The sequence below is a fragment of the Pelodiscus sinensis genome, chromosome 3 (assembly GCF_052426305.1).
Source record: "Pelodiscus sinensis isolate ZL-2025 chromosome 3, ASM5242630v1, whole genome shotgun sequence".
In the NCBI taxonomy this organism is placed as follows: domain Eukaryota; kingdom Metazoa; phylum Chordata; order Testudines; family Trionychidae; genus Pelodiscus; species Pelodiscus sinensis.
The window spans coordinates 9,643,097-9,662,923 of NC_143054.1; the positions used below are offsets into that span (position 1 = coordinate 9,643,097).

Consider the following 19,827-nt stretch of genomic DNA (forward strand, 5'->3'; position numbering starts at 1 on the left):
CGTGTGTGAGTGTTTTCATGAGCACACGGAGCTTGTTTTCATACAGAGCAATGGGGAGATGGCCATGTTTTGAAATGATTTCAAGGTGGAGTTGTTAAAAGGGACAGTGACAGAAATCTCCTCCGTGTTCTAAGTCCCTAGATTTTGACGTGGTTATTACATGGCTGGCACAGCAATTGTAAGCGAGAGAAGACCTGCAGCGCATCTCTCCTCTTCTCTACCAACTGCTTCATCATTCCTCATGATATTCCCCACGACAGGTAGCCACTCTGACTGTTCATGTCTCCTTCCCTCCCATCCCGTTAAGCCTGTAGTTGGTCTCCTGTCCTGTCCTGCTGGGCTCACATATCACAGGCAGGACCTCACGAACAAGACATCATCCCAAGCTTCACACTGAGCTAAGCCCCTCATTCCCACAACCCATCTCCACCTGGGACACCTGCCTCTGCTTCAGCCAGGCTTTCCCAGCCATGTTAACCCAATGCAGCCCTGCTCCAAAGCAGAGAACTGCCCCACACACAACCAAGTCCATGCAGTGAGGATTTTTAATGTGTGCTTTCTGGGTGTCACATGATCAAACTTCAAATGCTCTCCAATCCTCCTTCTTCTCTCCCACCCTCGTCTTTATCACAGGTCACATGGAAAGACAGTGAGAGGGGCTCAGGCAGGCCAGGAGTAGCGGGGCTCTGCAGATGTAAGGACACACAGCAAGGAGGGAGAAGGGCTTGGAGTCCTGCAGAGAGTCTGAGCTTCTGTAGATCTCAGCATTCCCACAGGAGGAGAGAATTGAATACTGACATCCCTAAATCCTCAACTTCCTCTGCTACCCCTCCTATTCCCCCACCCACCCTGCCCTCCTCTATCCCCTGTAGCTGCAAACCACCCTAGCCCCCCCACCCACACATAGAAACACACTTCTTCTTCTATCTCATTTCCCATTTATCCATCTCCTTCTCATAGCCCCATCCTTCTGTGCAGGCCCACATCCTTATTCCCTCAGACTTTCACCCTGGAAGCATTCTCAAGAGGAATTTATTTTCTTTTAAAAAACAGTGGCAGTGCATTATATATAGTCAGCTGAGCTCAGATCCCATTTCTCCATAATTATAATAAGAAAAAAAATGGGGAGAGGCAAGTTCATTCTCAGATTTCTCCCCCCAAAACAGCTTTCAAATATCAAATATCATATTTAATAACTCCTGAATAATGTAACCCATTCAACAGCCCTGTATTTCCTCCAGTCTTTGTGCTCTGTTCCTTGGGGTGGCCCTTTCGCTTTCTTTCCTTCCCCTCCAGCGTTATGAGGAGATAACCCAATGCACTTTTGACTTTCCAAAGATGGTTGTTGTCCGAACCCTCATTCTTATTATCTCACATGTCTGGGTGACACTTCTCATGGAGTGAAGCCACCAAAATCTTCTGAAGAACTGGCACCATCTTATTTAGTAGAAAGTCCCCTCAGTTCTGGGGAAAATAAAAAAAGGGATTCCTAAGGAATCCATTTTGAAGCACTTGGAACTTCAAAGTTCCAGCAACATCCCTGACCCATTTCACGGAAATACAATATACTGGGTCCTACCTGGGAGCAGTTGCACCCCATAAATATCGACTTTCTGAAGAGAAATAATCAGGAACTCTCATCATGGATTCTCCAATGGCAAGTCATGCCTCAGCAACCTAACTGCCTTCAATACCTTCTTTTACGCCAACTCCCCCCAGTCGTGACTCTTGCTTCCCACTCCCCTGGCTGCCTCTGATACGGCAGTCGAGTAGTGACTCACGTTTCCAGTTACCACCTTCAGGGTTGACAGGTTCTTGTCACAGGATCAGGGCCAGTATTTAAATTATTGTATGGTTGGGAATCTGATGTGCACAGTGGCAACACTCACACTATAGGAACTCTCATGTGCCTACAAATATATTTTATTAATATACTTAGAACAGTCAAAAACACCCTAACTTAGACAGATAGACTGGGAATGTAGATCTATATTTCCACATACACTGTTCCTTTTAGAACATCCTCAAGTGTAGTCCATCATCTTCCTCATCACCATCACCTTCCCTATGGTCACCACGGGCCATCATTCTGGCACCTCCCAAGGAATACATCTCCGACTCCTCCCACACCTTGGTTGGGATGGCATTTTTATATATTATGCTGACGATATTATGTTTGATACATATTCGATAGGGGACTTTTTCCTATCACCTTATTTGTATTATCCCACTTACTAATGGTGAAATCTTTGTCTTTGTTTTTTTGTTTTTCATATACAACAATTTTCTACCATGGTTCCTTTTGTGGTTTAAATATCACATTTGTCATTTTTGTCCTACTCCAGTTACTCAGTCTGGCTTTAACTGTGTATTTCAGGGTTTTCCAAGTCATGATGGTCCTGTTAAGTTTGGGGGTATGCTTGGAAGTCCCTAATGCCATGAAAAGTTGCTTCATCTTACCACTCTTTATCTAGGTGGGAGGGCCCAAATATCTGCTAAATTTCCTTTAGCTCAGCATACAGGAGGTAGCCCGTAGGCCCCTTGTGTTACAGCCAAACTGCTTCAGCATAAACCTATTGCATCCTGTTATAATAATCAAATATTTAAACCCTAAGGAAATAAGAAATCTATACGATAGTGTATAGCGATGCAAGTGGGTTAGCCCTATAGGCTACAACTGAGAAGGGGATTTAGAGGTGAGTAGATGAGGATTGGTGGAGAATAGGTGTAGGGGCTTCACATTCAGCTTCACATTTTCCCCTTCTCTATATGTGCCTAGATCTGGGCATGTTCTGTCCTTCTTGGGGTCGTGGGTTTGATCCTTCTTCCTTGCCTCCTTATATGAGCTAGGATTTGGGGGCTGGGCCTCTCTGTTTCCCCCTATGTATGCCAAGATCTGGGGGAGGGCTTGGTTCTCAGCAGTTTTGAGCTTTCTCAACTCAGTGCACAGGCCAACCTAAATAGAGTATTAACAGAGGTCAGGGTTGGGGATCCTCCTTTGCACAGGCCACACGTGGCTCATTGGTATTTGCCACCAGGCAGGCCCTCAGGTGGTTTGTTTATCTGATATCCACGGGCACAACACGTTGCAGCTCCTAGTGGCCACAGTTCAGCATTCCAGGACAATGGGAGCCGTGGGAAGCAATGGCCTGGCCTATGATGATTCTACCAGCTCCCATTGTCTGTGACTGGTGAACTGCATCCACTGGAAACTGCAAAGTTCAGTTCCTGTGAACGCTGTGGAAAACAAACGCACTAGTGCAGCCTGCCAGCAGCTAAACTTAAAGAGCCACATACAGGGTTCCCCACTCCTGAGGTAGGTTTTTTCCCATTGAATTCTTAAGGCTTTAAGAGACTGGGACGTGCTGAAGTGCAGATGTTTGGTTTGATGCAAGTGATATTTATCAGACTGTGTTGCAATCTGTTAATTATCACTCTTAGTCTTTGTACAGCACCAGCAACATCCCTGACCCATTTCAGGGAAATACAATTAACTGGGTCCTTCCTGGGAGCAGTTGCAACCCATAAACATAGACTTTCTAGAGCAAAGCCAGTTCAAACCAACGCTGAGACTCCCAGTGACTTCATGAAGCGTGGGGAAACTGTCCAGTTTCAGAGAGGGATTGCAGGAAGCAGGTCTATCCAGGGAGAGGCAAGGAAAGAAGGTGTATTCATTTAGAATAAATTGTATCAATATATTATATGTATGTTGGGCAATTTCCTACTTGTATGTATCGAAACCCAGAGGAGAAGAACAACAGCTCAGTGCAGGTGGTAGGGCAGTGGGGGAGCAAGGGACTGGTCTGGGAGAGGACGGAATTCCTTCCTCACAATAACCAGAAGCCATAGCTTGAAACTTGCTGATGGTGCAATCCATCCCCTTACTCAGGTCATTAATAAAGATGGTGAACAAAAATGGCCCAAGAACTGATCTTTGGGGCACTTTCCTTGATAGCGACCGCCAGCCAGCCAGCGAGCCATCTGCTGAAATAGATGATCTATCCAGCTTACTTTCTACCTTACAGTTTTGCACCCCTCCCTCCTTTTCTCTAGGGCAACCCATCCCTTCCTTGCACCCCCCCCCCCTCATGGCACAGTGGACGGAGATTGCCATACCTGCATGAGCACTGCTCCGACTGTGGATCTTCCCACGCTGAACTGGTTCTCCACAAATCAATAGATATCCGACGTGGAGAGCATCGTGCCCAAAATGAGCAGCAAAGTGCCCAGGAGCGGTTCTGGCTCCATCTTGCCGAGTGTTGTGGTGTCCTGAGTCAGGGCACCCAAAGCAGAGAGAGAGAAAAAATCTTTGCTGTGCTTCAGTGAGTTAGGCAAGCAAGCAGGGAAAGCTGAGAACTGGCTGTCTAGGGGGGTCCCTTTAAGCACAAGCCTCAGATAGCCTCAGCCAGCAGCCACACAAAATAACTACTGATCTGATGCCCTACTGACACCGGTTTCAGCTCCCGTTAAATGCAATTCAGCGTCCAATCAGTGTAGATGCGCTATTTTGAAATAGGACAGTGCTATTTCAAAATACATTTTGTATGTAGACGTGTTATTTTGAAATATCTTTTTTCGACTTAACTGTTTTGAAATAAAATATTTTGAAATAACTCTGTACGATAGACATACCCTTAGAGATCTGGGTGACCCCTCTCCCACAGTGAAGCTACCAAAATCTTCTGAAGAACTGGCACCATCTTATTTCGTAGTACCCTCAGTCCTTTGAAAAATCATAGACGGAATCTTCAAGAAATCCCTTTTGAAGCGCTTGGAAAAGAGGAAAATGATCAGGAATTGTCAGAATGGATTCACCAAGAGCAAGGCATGCCTCACCATCCTGATTGCTTTCCATGTTGAGGTAACTGGTTCTCTGGATATGAAGAAGGCAATTGACGTGATATAACTTGAATTTAGCAAAATTCTAATATTTCCCCACAGTATTCTTGCCAGCAAGTTAAAGAAGTATGGATTGGATAAATATCCATTTAAATATCCCCGGCTTCATTAAAATAAAAATGGCTACCACGCTGTGCCGGCTCAGCTGATAGTCGGCAGAGAGCATGAGTCAAGACGTGGATCGGTTGACAAGGGAAGCCTTTGTCAACCGCTCCTGTAAACATCGTTTCACGAGGCATAAGGAAGAGGGTGACAAAAGCTTCCCTTGTCAACCGATCAACGTCTTGACTCGCACTCTGTGCCGATGAGCAGCTGAGCCAGCACAGCATGGCAGCCATTTTTGTTTTAATTAAACCAGGGATATTTAAATCCTGGCTTCACTGACTATATTGGATAGTCTAATTCGCATGCCTCTGGCGACAAAGGCATGTAGTCTAGATATATCCCTTGTGTGAGTGGAAGGCGGAGGCTTTCCTGACAGCCTGGATGACAGAGGCCGACCACTTGGCCGGCCTCTATGTGCAGCCCCACATGGCTGCCAGCCGGAAGGCCCATCGGCGGGCTGTCTGCATCCGGGAGGCCCTGTGAGAGAGCTTTCACCCAGAGAAGGACTAAAGTATCCCTGGTGCGCCCCACTGGGGGCTTGTGCCTCATTTCACCCTCACATCCTTTCACAGACCCCTCCTTAACCCCCCCTTCCTGATATAAAATAAAGACACATATGTTGACAAAACCAAATTCTGTTTATTGACCATATCTGGGGTGAGGAGTGAATGAGGGTGAGAGAGGGGAAGGGTAAACCTGGGAGGCGGGAGCTGGAAGGGGGAGGCAAGGGGAGGAAATGTCAGGGTTGGGAGTCTTGCTGGTCCACCTGTCTCCCAGTGGCTGTGGGGGCCTTGGCGTTGGAGCGGGTATGGAGGGTGGGGAAGGTGTTGGGGGAGGAAAAAGCGGGAGGGGTAGCAGGAGTGGGAAAAGCAATGATAGCTGGGGCAGCAGCAGGGGCAGGAGCAGCAGCATGCAGAAATATCTGCACTAGGGCCTGCAGGTGGTCACGCATGGCATGCCCCTGGTCAAGCAGCTCCCGCAAGCTCTCCCGCTGCAGCTGCAGGTCTTCCTCCACCCAGTGCTCCTGGAAATGGACCCACCATCGCAGGACCTCCAGGTGCTGCTGCTGGTATCCTCCTGGTTCCGGGTCAGCCTGCTGAGGGCCCAGGTGCAGCAGGATGTCCTGGATGGGGTAGTGCACCCTGCACTCGCAGCAGCTGTAGCTGGGGAGAAACATGAGAAGTAGTCAGTTCTCCCTGGGAACACAGTGGGTGAAGCCCAGCCCCCCTCTGCAAGGCGAGGATGGCAGGTGTCCGCACCATCATGTCCTGCTATCCCCGGAGTGTGAGCTGGCCCCTGTGCTGCATATAATGTGTGTGGGGAGTAGGAAGGGGGGAAGGAAGTGGATTTGTGCCCTTCCTCTGCCTAGAGGGGGCTTGTGGAGGGAAGGCATCATGCAGTGTCCCTCCTTGGAGTCAGGACTATGTCATGTGCCTTCATACATACATACATGTGTGTGGGTAACAGGCCAGGGCCCCTCTGTGGCAGCCAGACCGGGCCACATGCCCAGGGTGGCACGGCACATGCACAGGTTTCTGCGTACTCCGTGGTCAGTCAGGCCCATACACATGGTCTTTGGTCTCCCTCTCCGCCCTCCCCATCCCCGCATAAGGGGACAGGGATGGCACTCACATGTCGAGGCCTCCCCGACCTCCGATGACACCGGTAACAGGCTACCTGGGATGGCTTGGGGGTCCTGGGTGAGTGCCACGCTCCCTCCTGGCTTCTGCAGCTCCTGGGTGTTCTCCTCCTGGTCTTCTTCTTCTCCCTGGGTGTCTGCCCCAGGATTGATGACCACCTGTGGGGCACGGACCGTCTGGCCCCCCAGAATGCAGTCCAGGGTATCATAATAGGGGCAGAGGTCAGGGTCAGCACCTAGTTGGGAGCTATCCCCATAGAGCCTGGCATAGGCCTGCTGCAGCTCTTTTATTTTCATGCACACCTGCTCTTGGGTGTGCATGTGGCCTTTGGTGGCCAGGCTGTCAGCCATCCACCTGTAGACATCCGTGTTCCTGTGTCTAGTGCACAGATCGTGTACATTGGAGGCCTCCCCCCAAACCTCAATGAAGTCCACAATCTCCGCACTAGACCAGAAAGGCGCCCACCTTTTTGGTCCCCTGGCAGGCTCCTGGGAGCTGCCAGCCTGCTCCTGGGGAGTGGTGGAGGGCTGGGTGCCACTGGGTTGCTGGCTCATGCCGGGCCAGCTGCACAGACTGCTGGCTCTGTCCTGACAGGCTTGAAGCTGGCATAGGCACTGTGGCCGGAGTCTACCCCTTTGAGAGCTCCATGGCTGGGGCGGGGGGAGCAGAAGAGTTTTTCTGGTTGTTCCCAGAGTAAGATACCCTTGGAGGGGCCGGAGGCCCCCTATTTCAAAATAAGCATCTACACAGAGCTTATTTCAATTTAGCTATTTCGAATTTGGCATTATTCCTCGTGGAAGGAGATTTACCAAATTCAAAATAAGTATTCCGCTATTTCGAATTAATTTCAAAATAGCGGTTTGGCTGTATAGATGCTAGAAAAGTTAATTCGAAATAACAGCTGTGATTTTGAATTAACTTTGATGTGTAGACATACCCTAAGATTATAAGAATGAAGGTTGGGATACCAACCATCTTTTGGAAAGTGAAAAGTGCATAATGTTGGTGGGAAACATAAAAAAATGGCTGGGCCATCCCTGAGGAACAGAGCACAAAATAAGGAGCAAATGCCAGGCTGTTAAATAGGTTCCATCTTTCGGGACCTAAAAAAGATGATGTTTGACGGAATGGAAGGAGACTATTTAGACCTCTCATGTATCCCTAAGGATTAGAGATTTAGATACAGGGCAACTGAATGTATTTAAATTTTAGTTATGTTATTTTTCAGCTTCTAGATGGATGTGAAAGGAGGCCCAGGTGTGATTAGTTGGTAGCAGAAGGTGAAAAGGAAGGTTTTTTTGGTTGGTTGGTTTCATGGGTGGATGTGTGTGTGCACAGAAGGGTGCTTTACATTTTCTCTGCAGCAGTTTGCTCTTACACATCACTGCCACCCACATTCTCCTGCCTCTCCCCAACCTAGGTGTGGTAATGAGTTGACCAGGCAGGGACTAATTAAGGGAAGAGCCTTATCTTCCATTAAGCAATTGGAAGACGACCATTAGCAGCACCAACACCTGTGGGGAAAGTGCTGTGGATTGAAAAGTGTAGGAAAACTGTAAGCGACAACTTTAAATTCTCAGAGTTTTCTCCTAGTCATGCTCAAAGGCTAGTGAGCTTTGATGGGAATCATGTGCTCTGGGATTAGCAGACTCAATCACCATGCACATAGACTAGTATATGGCGAGATGAGCGGTATCTTTCTGATTCATGGAGCAGCCTGCTTTCTCTTTCTCTGTTTTTACGTTTGTGCCTGTTATCAGTCTGAAGGCCAGGAAATAAAGGAGTCCCATCTAATGAACTTACCGTGAGATTATTGCTGATCATTGTGTAAAACGTCTCATTTGGGTATAATATGAATATAACAGGGAACAAAGAGTAAAATGGCTGGCCAGGCTAAAGTGCCAGATCCTGGTGTCCCAAGAGGGTTAGAAGCATTGAGTGCTCCCTGTCCTGTCTCTGTGAAGGACATGGTGTGGGAGGAAACCAGCATCTTCCATCCACACAGACATGGCTGAAATAGAGGGCAACAACTGGAGCTAAGAAGGTAAAGGCCCTTCCAATTGTGGACTGCCCTGCTGATTTCACCTGCCCCCAATACTTTGCATTTGGTACATCCAGATGTGTAGAAATGGAGGGAAGGAGGAAAGTAATTACCAGGAAATGATTCTGAATGAGGTTATGAAGCCTTACGTGCATTTATATTTTGCCAGGTCTGAACCCTTGTTGGAATGAATCCCCTGAAGAATGCAGAGGTGTCGGACTTCTATGTAGCACCTTAACAGTTTTCCAAAATATCCCTGGCTGCAGTTTCAACCCAATCAGTTGAAGAAGCATAGAATCCTAGGGCTGGAAGAGACCTTAGTAGGTCATCGTGCCCAATCCTTAGCCCTATGCAGAACCAACCCCAACTAAATCATCCCAGCCAGGCCTTTGTTAAGCCTGTACATAAAAACCTCTAGAGACGGAGATCATACCATCTTCCTAGGTCACCCATTCCAGTGCTTCGCCACTCTCCTAGTCAAATGATTTATCCTCATATCCTACCTAGAGCTCCCCCACTGTAATTTCAGACCATTGCTCCTCGTTCTGCTATCCATTAGTACTGTGAACAGTCTCCTTTGAACTTCTCTCTCTTTCCTGAGAATATGGGAGAAAACATGACAGAAGCTTATGTCCTGTGAGTTCACATGTTGCACCACCTATATTTCATATTTGTAGTTCAGAAAGTTATAATAAAAGCTGATGTTTGGTGTTTGGGGGGGGGGGAAAGAAAAATTATGATTTTTTCCAATCATTCACTGTAAAACTCCACAGTTTACCCTTAGAGGAAAAAAGCAAATAAAGTATCCATTCCTGTCAAAGAGTATTTTACAAAGTTAAAATACTTTCTCATTTCAAAGTGAATATAACCTAAATCCCTAAATATACATTGATAATTATTTAAAGCAACTACAGAAACAAACATTCCCTGCATTCAATTGTTTCCCTGGCAGAATCATATTCTGAAATTCTTCCGTGAATTATAAACCTCTTCTGAAGTCAGGATGAAGATTTTTACCCAGCGGTCAATGTTTATCAGATATAAGTATTCAAATTATTAATTTCTTAAGGCAGGGAGTTGTCAAATGTACTTCCTTGAAATTCTCCAGGACTGTTCATGGTGTTGTACAAATAATAATTACAGTGATTCACAGATTGCAGCAGACTTTCTGAATGTCATGTGCATCAACACAAGATTTCAACAGACCAGTCCATATTCTAATGCTCAGCACCCTATAAATAGACAGAGTTGCAGTCTCACGTCGATCTCAACGTCTCTTCTCTACAGGCGCATTGAGTTCCCAGCCAGCCTTCAGCTATGAAGATCCTGTACCTTCTTTTTGCTTTCTTCTTCTTGGTGATGCAAGTTAGTGGGCAAGGTAAGATTTTAATAAAGTGTGGGACCGCTATGAAAGAATATTTGTAAATAAAGACTAAGAGTGCTTAAAATCTTTTCATTTCTTCTTTCTTAATGCTTCTTTTCCTAAAGAACTCCAGTGTTTACATGATTAGCAGATGATTCTGTAAATTTAGCTGTGAAATAGTCCTAGGATTACGAAGATGCCTGAAATGTGCATGTGAAAATCTATTCAGAGCTGGTTGAATTGTTCTCTGTGAAAATATCCCCACTATTGGACCAATCCTATTCAACATTTTTATGAATGAGCTGGCAGAGAACATAAAATCATCACTGATAAAGGTTGCCATTGAAAATGGACAAAATTGCAGCTATGTAAGTATTATAAAATATCAAGCAAAATGGGGCACAGGAAGATTAGTGGACTGACTAGGCAGCGTCCTAGCGAGTGGGAAACACCCGTAAAACTGTAATCAGAACGCTCATTTTCCCTCATGTGTGTTTATGAAATTCAAGACTTTTTTCGTTTTTTGGTGCAGGCTGTCCTCTTGGTTGTAGAAATCGATGTATTAGGATGCGAGGCCGGTGCCTTCGTCGTTGTCCAAGCAATACGTTTCTCATATTTCGCTGCGGCTGGTACAGATGCTGTCGTCGAAGAGGGGTAAGTTCAGGATTCCACAAGGAAGACATGACTATGTCAACAGAGATATTTTTCCATCACTTTCTATAATGTTTAATCTTGGTGGAGGCATGTGACAAAGCACTTTCTGGGCTTCTGTGTTTTCCTGGTTCTGGCCCGCTTGGGAGCTCACTTAATGACGTCTTTTACTTAGAGCTGCCTTCCCCAAGTTGCCAAGAGAAACTCCTCTGAGCCCCTTAACAACAGCATCAACTCCAGCACAATCCATAGGTCCGTGGTTGAAAGAGGACAGCACAGAGCCAATTACATCAGCATTAGTTCGTCCATGGGTCTATTCTGTCAAAGCACCTATAAGTGCCAGACCATCATTATATGGGTATAAGCTACTCCGAAGATACATTCTGAAATAGCTTATTTCAAAATAGAGCATCCGCACTACAAGGGAGCTTCAAAATTATTCTGAGGCAGGCTCCCCTTATGTGGATGCACTACATAGATTTAGAGCCCCAAGAAGCATGAGGGAGATATTACTTAGAATGTCCCTGGTGAGGAGTTATTCTGTAATAGTAACACTGGAGCGTCTACACTGCAGCTATTTTGAAATGGCTATTTCGGAAGAGCAGTTCGTCCTCATGGAATGAGATTTAAAAAAGTCTGAATAAGCTGACCGTTATTTTGATATTATTTCAAAACAATTAATTGCTACGTAGACGCTCACATTTTTAATAACGGTGGAGTGTAGACACATCCTGACTCATAGCAGAACATTTCTTGGAGTTCTGTAGTGATGAGTTCTTGACCATGCACCATTTAATATTTTTGTCCTGGAAAGCAATGGGCTCGGCTCAACTCAACTAAGCAGAAGATTCAAAAGAGGATATGAATATTCAGCAGGAATTTCCATATCTTCTTCTGATCTCATTTCGAAAGTGGCTTTTTCCGTAACCCCTTTTTTTGAAAAGCCGTATAAACCTCATTTTTTAAGGAAGAGCGGCTTTTCGAAAAAGGGACGTGTGCCAAAAAAGCTGTATTCCAACTACTTTCACTTTCGAAAGCTTTGCGGAATTTCCAGACCCTCTTTTGAATCTGCCTCATAGTGTAGACATAGCCTTAGACAAAAGAACACAGGAAATTAAACTGGACCCCGGACTGACCACTATGGGGCCCCAATGTGCACACCCTACCAGTTTGAAAGTGAATCATTGACAACTGTTGTTTGATTTTGTTCTTTCAACCACTTGCGCCTCCACCTTACAGTAATATCCCCTAGACTACATTTTCCTAGTTCGCACATGAGAAAGTCTTGGGCAATCGTGGCAAACTCTTACTAAAACTCTTACTGAGCTGTATCATGTCTATGGCATCTCGCAGGTCTGTAGACAGTAATCCTGCCAAAGAATCATAATGTATTGTGTCGGCAGGATTTGCTCTAGAAAAAGACATGTTGACTGTCATCCTCCAGTGTTTATAAGTTAATAAGTTCAGAATTAGTTTTAGTATCTTTCCAAGAAATGAAGTGTGGCTGATGGATCTATAATTTTCCCAGTCCTGTTTGGTCCCTTTTTAAAGATAGATACAATCTTTTGGCCTTCAAAGTTCCAGCAACATCCCTGACCCATTTCAGGGAAATACAATATACTGGGTCCTACCTGGGAGCAGTTGCACCCCATAAATATTGACTTTCTAGAGAAAAATAATCAGGAACTCTCATCATGGATTCCCCAATGGCAAGTCATGCCTCAGCAACCTAATTGCCTAATTGCCTTCAATGCCTTCTTTTACGCCAGCTCCCCCCAGTCATGACTCTTGCTTCCCCCTCCCCTGGCTGCCTCTGATACAGTAGTCGAGTAGTGACTCAAATTTCCAGTTACCACCTTGAGGGTTGACAGGTTCTTGTCACAGGGTCAGGGCCAGTATTTAAATTATTGTATGCTTGGGAATCTGATGTGCACCGTGGCAACACTCACACTATAGGAACTCTCATGTGACTACAAATATATTTTATTAATATACTTAGAACAGTCAAAAACTCCCTAACGTAGACAGATAGACTGGGAATGTAGATCTATATTTCCACATACACCGTTCCTTCTAGAACATCCTCAAGTGTATTTACCCCCCTTACTAATGGTGAAATGTTTGTTTGTTTGTTTTTGTTTTTCATATACATCAATTTCCTACCATGGTTCCTTTTGTGGTATAAATATCACATTTGTCATTTTTGTCCTACTCCAGTTACTCAGTCTGGCTTTAACTGTGTATTTCAGGGTTTTCCAAGTCATGATGGTCCTGTTAAGTTTGGGGGTATGCTTGGAAGTCCCTAATGCCATGAAAAGTTGCTTCATCTTACCACTCTTTATCTAGGTGGGAGGGCCCAAATATCTGCTAAATTTCCTTTAGCTCAACATACAGGAGGTAGCCCGTAGGCCCCTTGTGTTACAACCAAACTGCTTCAGCATAAACCTATTGCATCCTGTTATAATAATCAAATATTTAAACCCTAAGGAAATAAGAAATCTATACGATAGTGTATAGCGATGCAAGTGGGTTAGCCCTATAGGCTACAACTGAGAAGGGGATTTAGAGGTGAGTAGATGAGGATTGGTGGAGAATAGGTGTAGGGGCTTCACATTCAGCTTCACATTCTCCCCTTCTGTCTATGTGCCTAGATCTGGGCACGTTCTGTCCTTCTTGGGGTCGTGGGTTTGATCCTTCTTCCTTGCCTCCTTATATGAGCTAGGAATGGGTGCCAAAAAAGGGACAGGTGCCAAAAAAGCTGTATTCCAACTAATTTCACTTTTGAAAGCTCTGCTTTCAAAAATGATATCGGAAGAAGATATGGAAATTCCTGCGGAATTTGCCTATCCTCTTTCGAATCTTCCTCGTAGTCTAGACGTAGCCTTAGACAAAAGAATACAGGAAATCAAACTGGACCCCCGACTGACTACTGTGGGGCACCAATGTACACATCCTAACAGTTTGCCTTCGGTCCACCCTCTCTGGGGAAGCTGGTGATAGCCACTGTCGGAAGACAGGATACTGGGCTAGAAGGACCTTTGGTCTGACCCAGTACGGCCGTTCTTATGTTATGTTCTTGAAAGTGAACCATTGACAACTGCTGTTTGATTTTGTTCTTTCAACCACTTGCACCTCCACTTTATAGTAATATCACCTAGACTACATTTTCTTAGTTTGCACATGAGAAAGTCTTGTGCAACTGTGGCAAACTCTTACTAAAACTCTTACTGAGCTATAACATGTCTCGCACCTCACTAAAAAGTAATACTGCCAAAGACTCAAAATGGATTGTTTCGGCAGGATTTAGTCTCGAAAAAGACATGTTGACTGTTCTCCTCCAGTGTTTACAAGTTAATGAGTTCAGAATTAGTTTCAGTATCTTTCCAAGAAATGAAGTGTGGCTGATGGATCTATAATTTTCCCAGACTTGTTGGGTCCCTTTTTAAAGATAGATACAATCTTTTGGCCTTGCCCTGTTCTCTGTGACCTTACTTGTTCACCACAAGATCTCAAATATATTTGGCCATTTTTATTAAAATTGTAGTTTTCTAATGTAATGTCATATTATTCAGGGTCCACGGGAGTGATGACAACAAAGATTCTCAAGGCATCATCTCTGAAGAAAATGCCCTTGCAGTGAAAATCTTGAAGAAAATCCAGAAAGAGGCTCTCTAACCTGCATTATGACCTCTGTCTTACTGGAATAAAAGCAACTGGTTGTGATGGTATATTGCAATTGTGTGTGAGTGTTTTCATGAGCACACTGAGCTTGTTTTCATACAGAGCAATGGGGACGATGGCCATGTCTTGAAATGTTTTCAAGGTGGAGTTGTTAAAAGGGACAGTGACAGAAATCTCCTCTGTGTTCTAAGTCCCTAGTCTTTGACCTGGTTATTACATGGCTGGCACAGCAATTTTAAGCGAGTGAGAGAAAACGGACAGTGCATCTCTCCTCTTCTCTACCAACTGCCTTATCATTCCCCATGACATTCCCCATGACAGGTAGCCACCCTGCCTCCCAATATCTCCTTCCCTACCATCCCGTTAAACCTGTAGTTGGTCTCCTGTCCTGTCCTGCTGGGCTCACATATCACAGGCAGAACCTCACGCACGAGACCTCAGCTGAGGCTTCACACTGAGCTAATCCCCTCGTTCCCAAAACCCATCTCCACCTGGGACACCTGCCTCTGCTTCAGCCATGCTTTCCCAGCCATGTTAACCCAGTGCTGCCCTGTTCCAAAGCAGAGACCTGCCCCACACACAACCAAGTCCATGCAGTGAGCATTTTTAATGTGTGCTTTCTGGGTGTCACATAATCAAATTTAAAATGCCCTCCAATCCTCCTTCTTCTCTCCCACCCCCCTCTTTATCTCAGGTCACATGGAAAGACAGTGAGAGGGGCTCAGACAGGCCAGGATTAGCAGGGCTCTGCAGATGTAAGGACACACAGCAAGGAGGGAGAAGGGCTTGGAGTCCTGCAGAGAGTCTGAGCTTCTATAGATCTATAGATCTCAGCATGCCCACAGGAGGAGAGAATTGAATGGTGACATCCCTACATCCTCAACTTCCTCTGGTACTCCTCCTATTCCCCCACCCACCCTGCCCTCTTCTATCCCCAGTAGCTACGAACCACCCTCCCCCACACACACATAGAAACACACTTCTTCTTTTTTCACATTTATCCATCTCCTCCTCATAGCCCCATCCTTCTATGCAGGCCCACGTCCTTATTCCCTCAGTCTTTCGCCCTGCCAGCATTCTCAAGGGGAATTTATTTTCTTTTAAAAAACAGTGGTAGTAAAATATATATAGTCAGCTGAGCTCAGATCCCATTTCTCCACAATTATAATGAGAAAAAAAAATGAGGAGAGGCAAGTTCATTGTCAGATTTCTCCCCCCAAAACAGCTTTCAAATATCAAACATCTTTTATAACCCCTGAATAATGTAACCCATTCAACAGCTCTGTATTTCCTCCATCCTTTGTGCTCTGTTCCTCGGGGTGGCCTATTCGCTTTCTTTCCTTCCCCTCCAGCATTATAAGAAGCTAACCCAATGCACTTTTGTCTTTCCAAAGATGGTGGTTGTCCCAGTCCTCATTCTTATCATCTTAAATGTCTGGGTGACACTTCTCACGGAGTGAAGGTACCAAAGTCTTTTGAAGAACTGGCACCATCTTATTTAGTAGAAAGTCCCCTCGGTCCTGGGTAAAATAAAAAAGGGGATTCCCAAAGAATCTATTTTAAAGCACTTGGAACAGAGAAAAATAATCAGGAACTCTCAGCATGGATTCACTAAGGGCAAGTCACGCCTCAGCAACCTGATTGCCTTGAATGCCTTCTTTTATGTCAACTTCCCCCAGCAGTGACTCCTGCTTCCCTCTCCCCTGGCTGCCTCTGATACCGTAGTCGAGTAGTGACTCACATTTCCAGTTACCACCTTGAGGGTTGACAGGTTCTTGTCACAGGATCAGGGCCAGTATTTAAATTATTGTATGGTTGGGAATCTGATGTGCACAGTGGAAACTCTCACACTACAAGAACTCTAATATGCTTATACATATATTTTATTAATAGACTTAGACCAGTCAAAAACACCCTAACTTAGACAGATAGACTGGGAATGTAGATCTATATTTCCACATACACCATTCCTTTTAGACCATCCTAAAGCGTAGTCCATCGTCTTCCTCATCACTATCGCCTTCCCTATGGTCACCAAGGGCCATCATTCTGGCACCTCCCAAGGAATACATCTCCGAATCCTCCCGCACCTCGGTTGGGATGGCATTTTTATATATTATGCTGATGATATTATGTTTGATACATATTCGAAAGGGGACTTTTTCCTATCACCTTATTTGTATTTACCCCCCTTACTAATGGTGAAATGTTTGTTTGTTTGTTTGTTTGTTTTTCATATATAACAATTTCCTACCATGGTTCCTTTTGTGGTTTAAATATCAAATTTGTCATTTTTGTCCTACCCCAGTTACTCAGTCTGGCTTTAACTGTGTATTTCAGGGTTTTCCAAGTCAGGATGGGTCTGTTAAGTTTTGGGGTATGCTTGGAAGTCCCTAATGCCATGAAAAGTTGCTTCATCTTACCACTCTTTATCTAGGTGGGAGGGCCCAAATATCTGCTAAATTTCCTTTAACTCAACATACAGGAGGTAGCCCATAGGCCTCTTGTGTTACAGCCAAACTGCTTCAGCATAAACCTATTGCATCCTGTTATAATAATCAAATATTAAAACCCTAAGGAAATAAGAAATCTATACGATAGTGTATAGCGATGCAAGTGGGTTAGCCCTGTAGGCTACAACTGGGAAGGGGATTTTGAGGTGAGTAGACGAGGATTGGTGAATAGGTGTAGGGGCTTTACATTCAGCTTCACATTCTCCCCTTCTGTATATGTGCCTAGATCTGTGCACGTTCTGTCCTTCTTGGGGACATGCGTTTGATCCCTCTTCCTTGCCTCCTTATATGAGCTAGGATTTGGGGGCTGGGCCTCTCTGTTTCCCCCTATGTATGCCAAGATCTGGGGGAGGGCTTGGTTCTCAGCAGTTTTGAGCATTCTCAGATCAGTGCACAGGCCAACCTAAATAGAGTATTAACATAGGTCAGGGATGGGGAGTCTCGTCCACGATCTCCGCACTAGGCACAGGAAAGTGGCCATCTAGGGCAGGAGAGCTGCCAGCTTGGCCACCCAGGAGCAGGTGTGCATGAAAATCAAGGGGGTCCACTGAGACCCCCGACCCTGAGCCCTGAGCTTACAATGGCCATCCTGGGACAGACCAAAGGTCCATCTGGCCCAGTAGCCTGTCTGCCGACAGTGGCCAACCCTAGGGACCCTGGAGGGGATGGACCGAAGACAGTGACCAAGCCATTTGTCTCGTGCCATCCCTCTCCAGCCTTCCACAAACCTTGGGCAGGGACACCACTCCTACCCCCTGGCTAATAGCACTCCATGGACCCAACCTCCATGACTTGATCTCACGTCCCTTTAAACTCTGTTCTAGCTGTAGGCTTCACAGCCTCCTGCAGCAAGGAGTTCCACAGGTTGACTCTCTGTGAAGAAGAACTTTCTGTTACTAGTTTGAAGCCTGCTACCCATTCCTTTCCTTTGGTGTCCTCTAGTCCTTCTTTATGGGAATTAATGAAGAACTTTTCTGTATGCACCCTCTCCACCCAACTCCTGCTTTTAGAGACCTCTATCCTGTCCCCCCTCCGTCTCCTCTTTTCTAAGCTGAAAAGTCCCAGTCTCTTTAGCCTCTCTTCATATGGGACCTGTTCCCAACCCCTCATCATTGTAGTTGCCCTCCCCTCTCCCAGCCTGTCTCTTCCCCTCTCCCACCTCCTTTTCCCAGTCTCCCCCAGTTTTGTTCAATAAAGACAGATTCCATTTTTGAACACAATTGTCCTTTATTTTGTACATCAAGAAAAGGGGCTAGGGAAGGGTAAGTGGAAGGAGATGAGGGAGGAATGGGGCACGAGCCCCCAATGGGGAGGACTGGGCTGGCTCTGCGGGATTCTGGGGGTGGAAACTCTCCTGCAGCCCCCCAATTGCCCCCTCTCCCCAGATGGCAGCCTGTGGCAAGTGCATCCAGGCTGATGGCCGAGTGCTGTGATGTGCCCAATGTGGGTACTCCGGGCAATCCAAGCCAGGACTGGTTTGCAAGCAGGGCACCCCTGAGAACGGTCTGTCCGAGATGGGGGTTGGGACCCTTTAAGCGCAGCCCTCGGCTAGCCTGAGACAGCATCTCCACGCTCTAAGTCCTCCTCTGATGCCCTGCCGGCACTGCTTCCGGCCATCCTTAAGCCTGGTTCAGGGTCCACGTAATGTGGACATGCTAGTTCGAATTAGCAAAACGCTAATTCGAACTAGTTTTTAGTTCTAGATGCGTTAGTTCGAATTAGCTTAGTTCGAATTAACTAATTCGAACTAAGTTAGTTCGAATTAGCGCTGTAATGTAGACGTACACTATGTTGGGCAATTTCCTACTTGTATGCATCGAAACCCAGAGGAGAAGAACAACAGCTCAGTGCAGGTGGTAGGGCATCGGGGGAGCAAGGGACTGGTCTGGGAGAGGATGGAATTCCTTCCTCAAAAATAACCAGAAGACGTAGCTTGAAACTTGCTGAGGGTCTAATCCATCCCCTTACGCAGGTCATTAATAAACATGTTGAACAAAAATGGCCCAAGAACCGATCCTTGGTGCACTCTCCTTGATAGCGACCGCCAGCCAGACAGCGAGCCATCTGTTGAGGTAGATGATCTATCCAGCTTCCTGTCTACCTTACAGTCCATTTATCCAATCCATACTTCTTTAACTTGCTGGCAAGAATACCATGGGGAAAATATTAGAGTTTTGCTAAATTCAAGTTATATCACGTCCATTGCCTTCTTCATATCCAGAGAACCAGTTACCTCATCATGGAAGGCAATCAGGATGATGAGGCATGAGTTGCTCGTGGTGAATCCATTTTCACAATCATAGAATCATAGAATAATAGGACTGGAAGGGACCTCAAGAGGTCATCGAGTCCAGCCCCCCGCCCTCAAGGCAGGACCAAGCTCCACCTACACCTGATCATTTTCCTCTTTTCCAAGTGCTTCAAAATGGATTTCTTGAAGATTCCTTCTATGATTTTTCAAAGGACTGAGGGAACTAAATAAATTATGAAATAAGATGGTGCCAGTTCTTTAGAAGATTTTGGTAGCTTCACTGTGGGAGAGGGGTCACCCAGATCTCTAAGGGTATTTCAAAATATCATATTTCAAAATAGTTAATTCGAAAAAAGATATTTCAAAATAACACATCTACATATAAAATGTATTTTGAAATAGCATTTTCCTATTTCAAAATAGCGCATCTACACTGATTGGACGTTGAATTGCATTTAAGGGCAGCTGAAACTGGTGTCAGTAGGGCATCAGGTCAGTAGTTATTTTGTGTGGCTGCTGGCTGTGGCTATCTGGGGCTTGTGCTTAAAGGGACCCCCCCCTGGACAGCCAGTTCTCAGCTTTCCCTGCTTGCTTGCCTAATTCACTGAGGGACAGCAAAGATTTTTTCTCTCTGTCTGCTCTGGGTGCCCTAACTCAGGACACCACAGCACTCAGCAACATGG

At 45.6% G+C, this 19,827-nt stretch overlaps 1 long non-coding RNA gene across 1 annotated transcript; it reads left to right on the forward strand.

Moving 5' to 3' along the window:
* The first annotated feature begins 9,924 nt into the window (after positions 1-9,924).
* LOC149524611 (uncharacterized) lies at positions 9,925-14,427 on the forward strand. The gene is made up of 3 exons (XR_016349093.1): positions 9,925-10,063; positions 10,581-10,702; positions 14,272-14,427. It is a non-coding gene; the product is annotated as an uncharacterized LOC149524611 (long non-coding RNA).
* Positions 14,428-19,827: the final 5,400 nt, after the last annotated feature.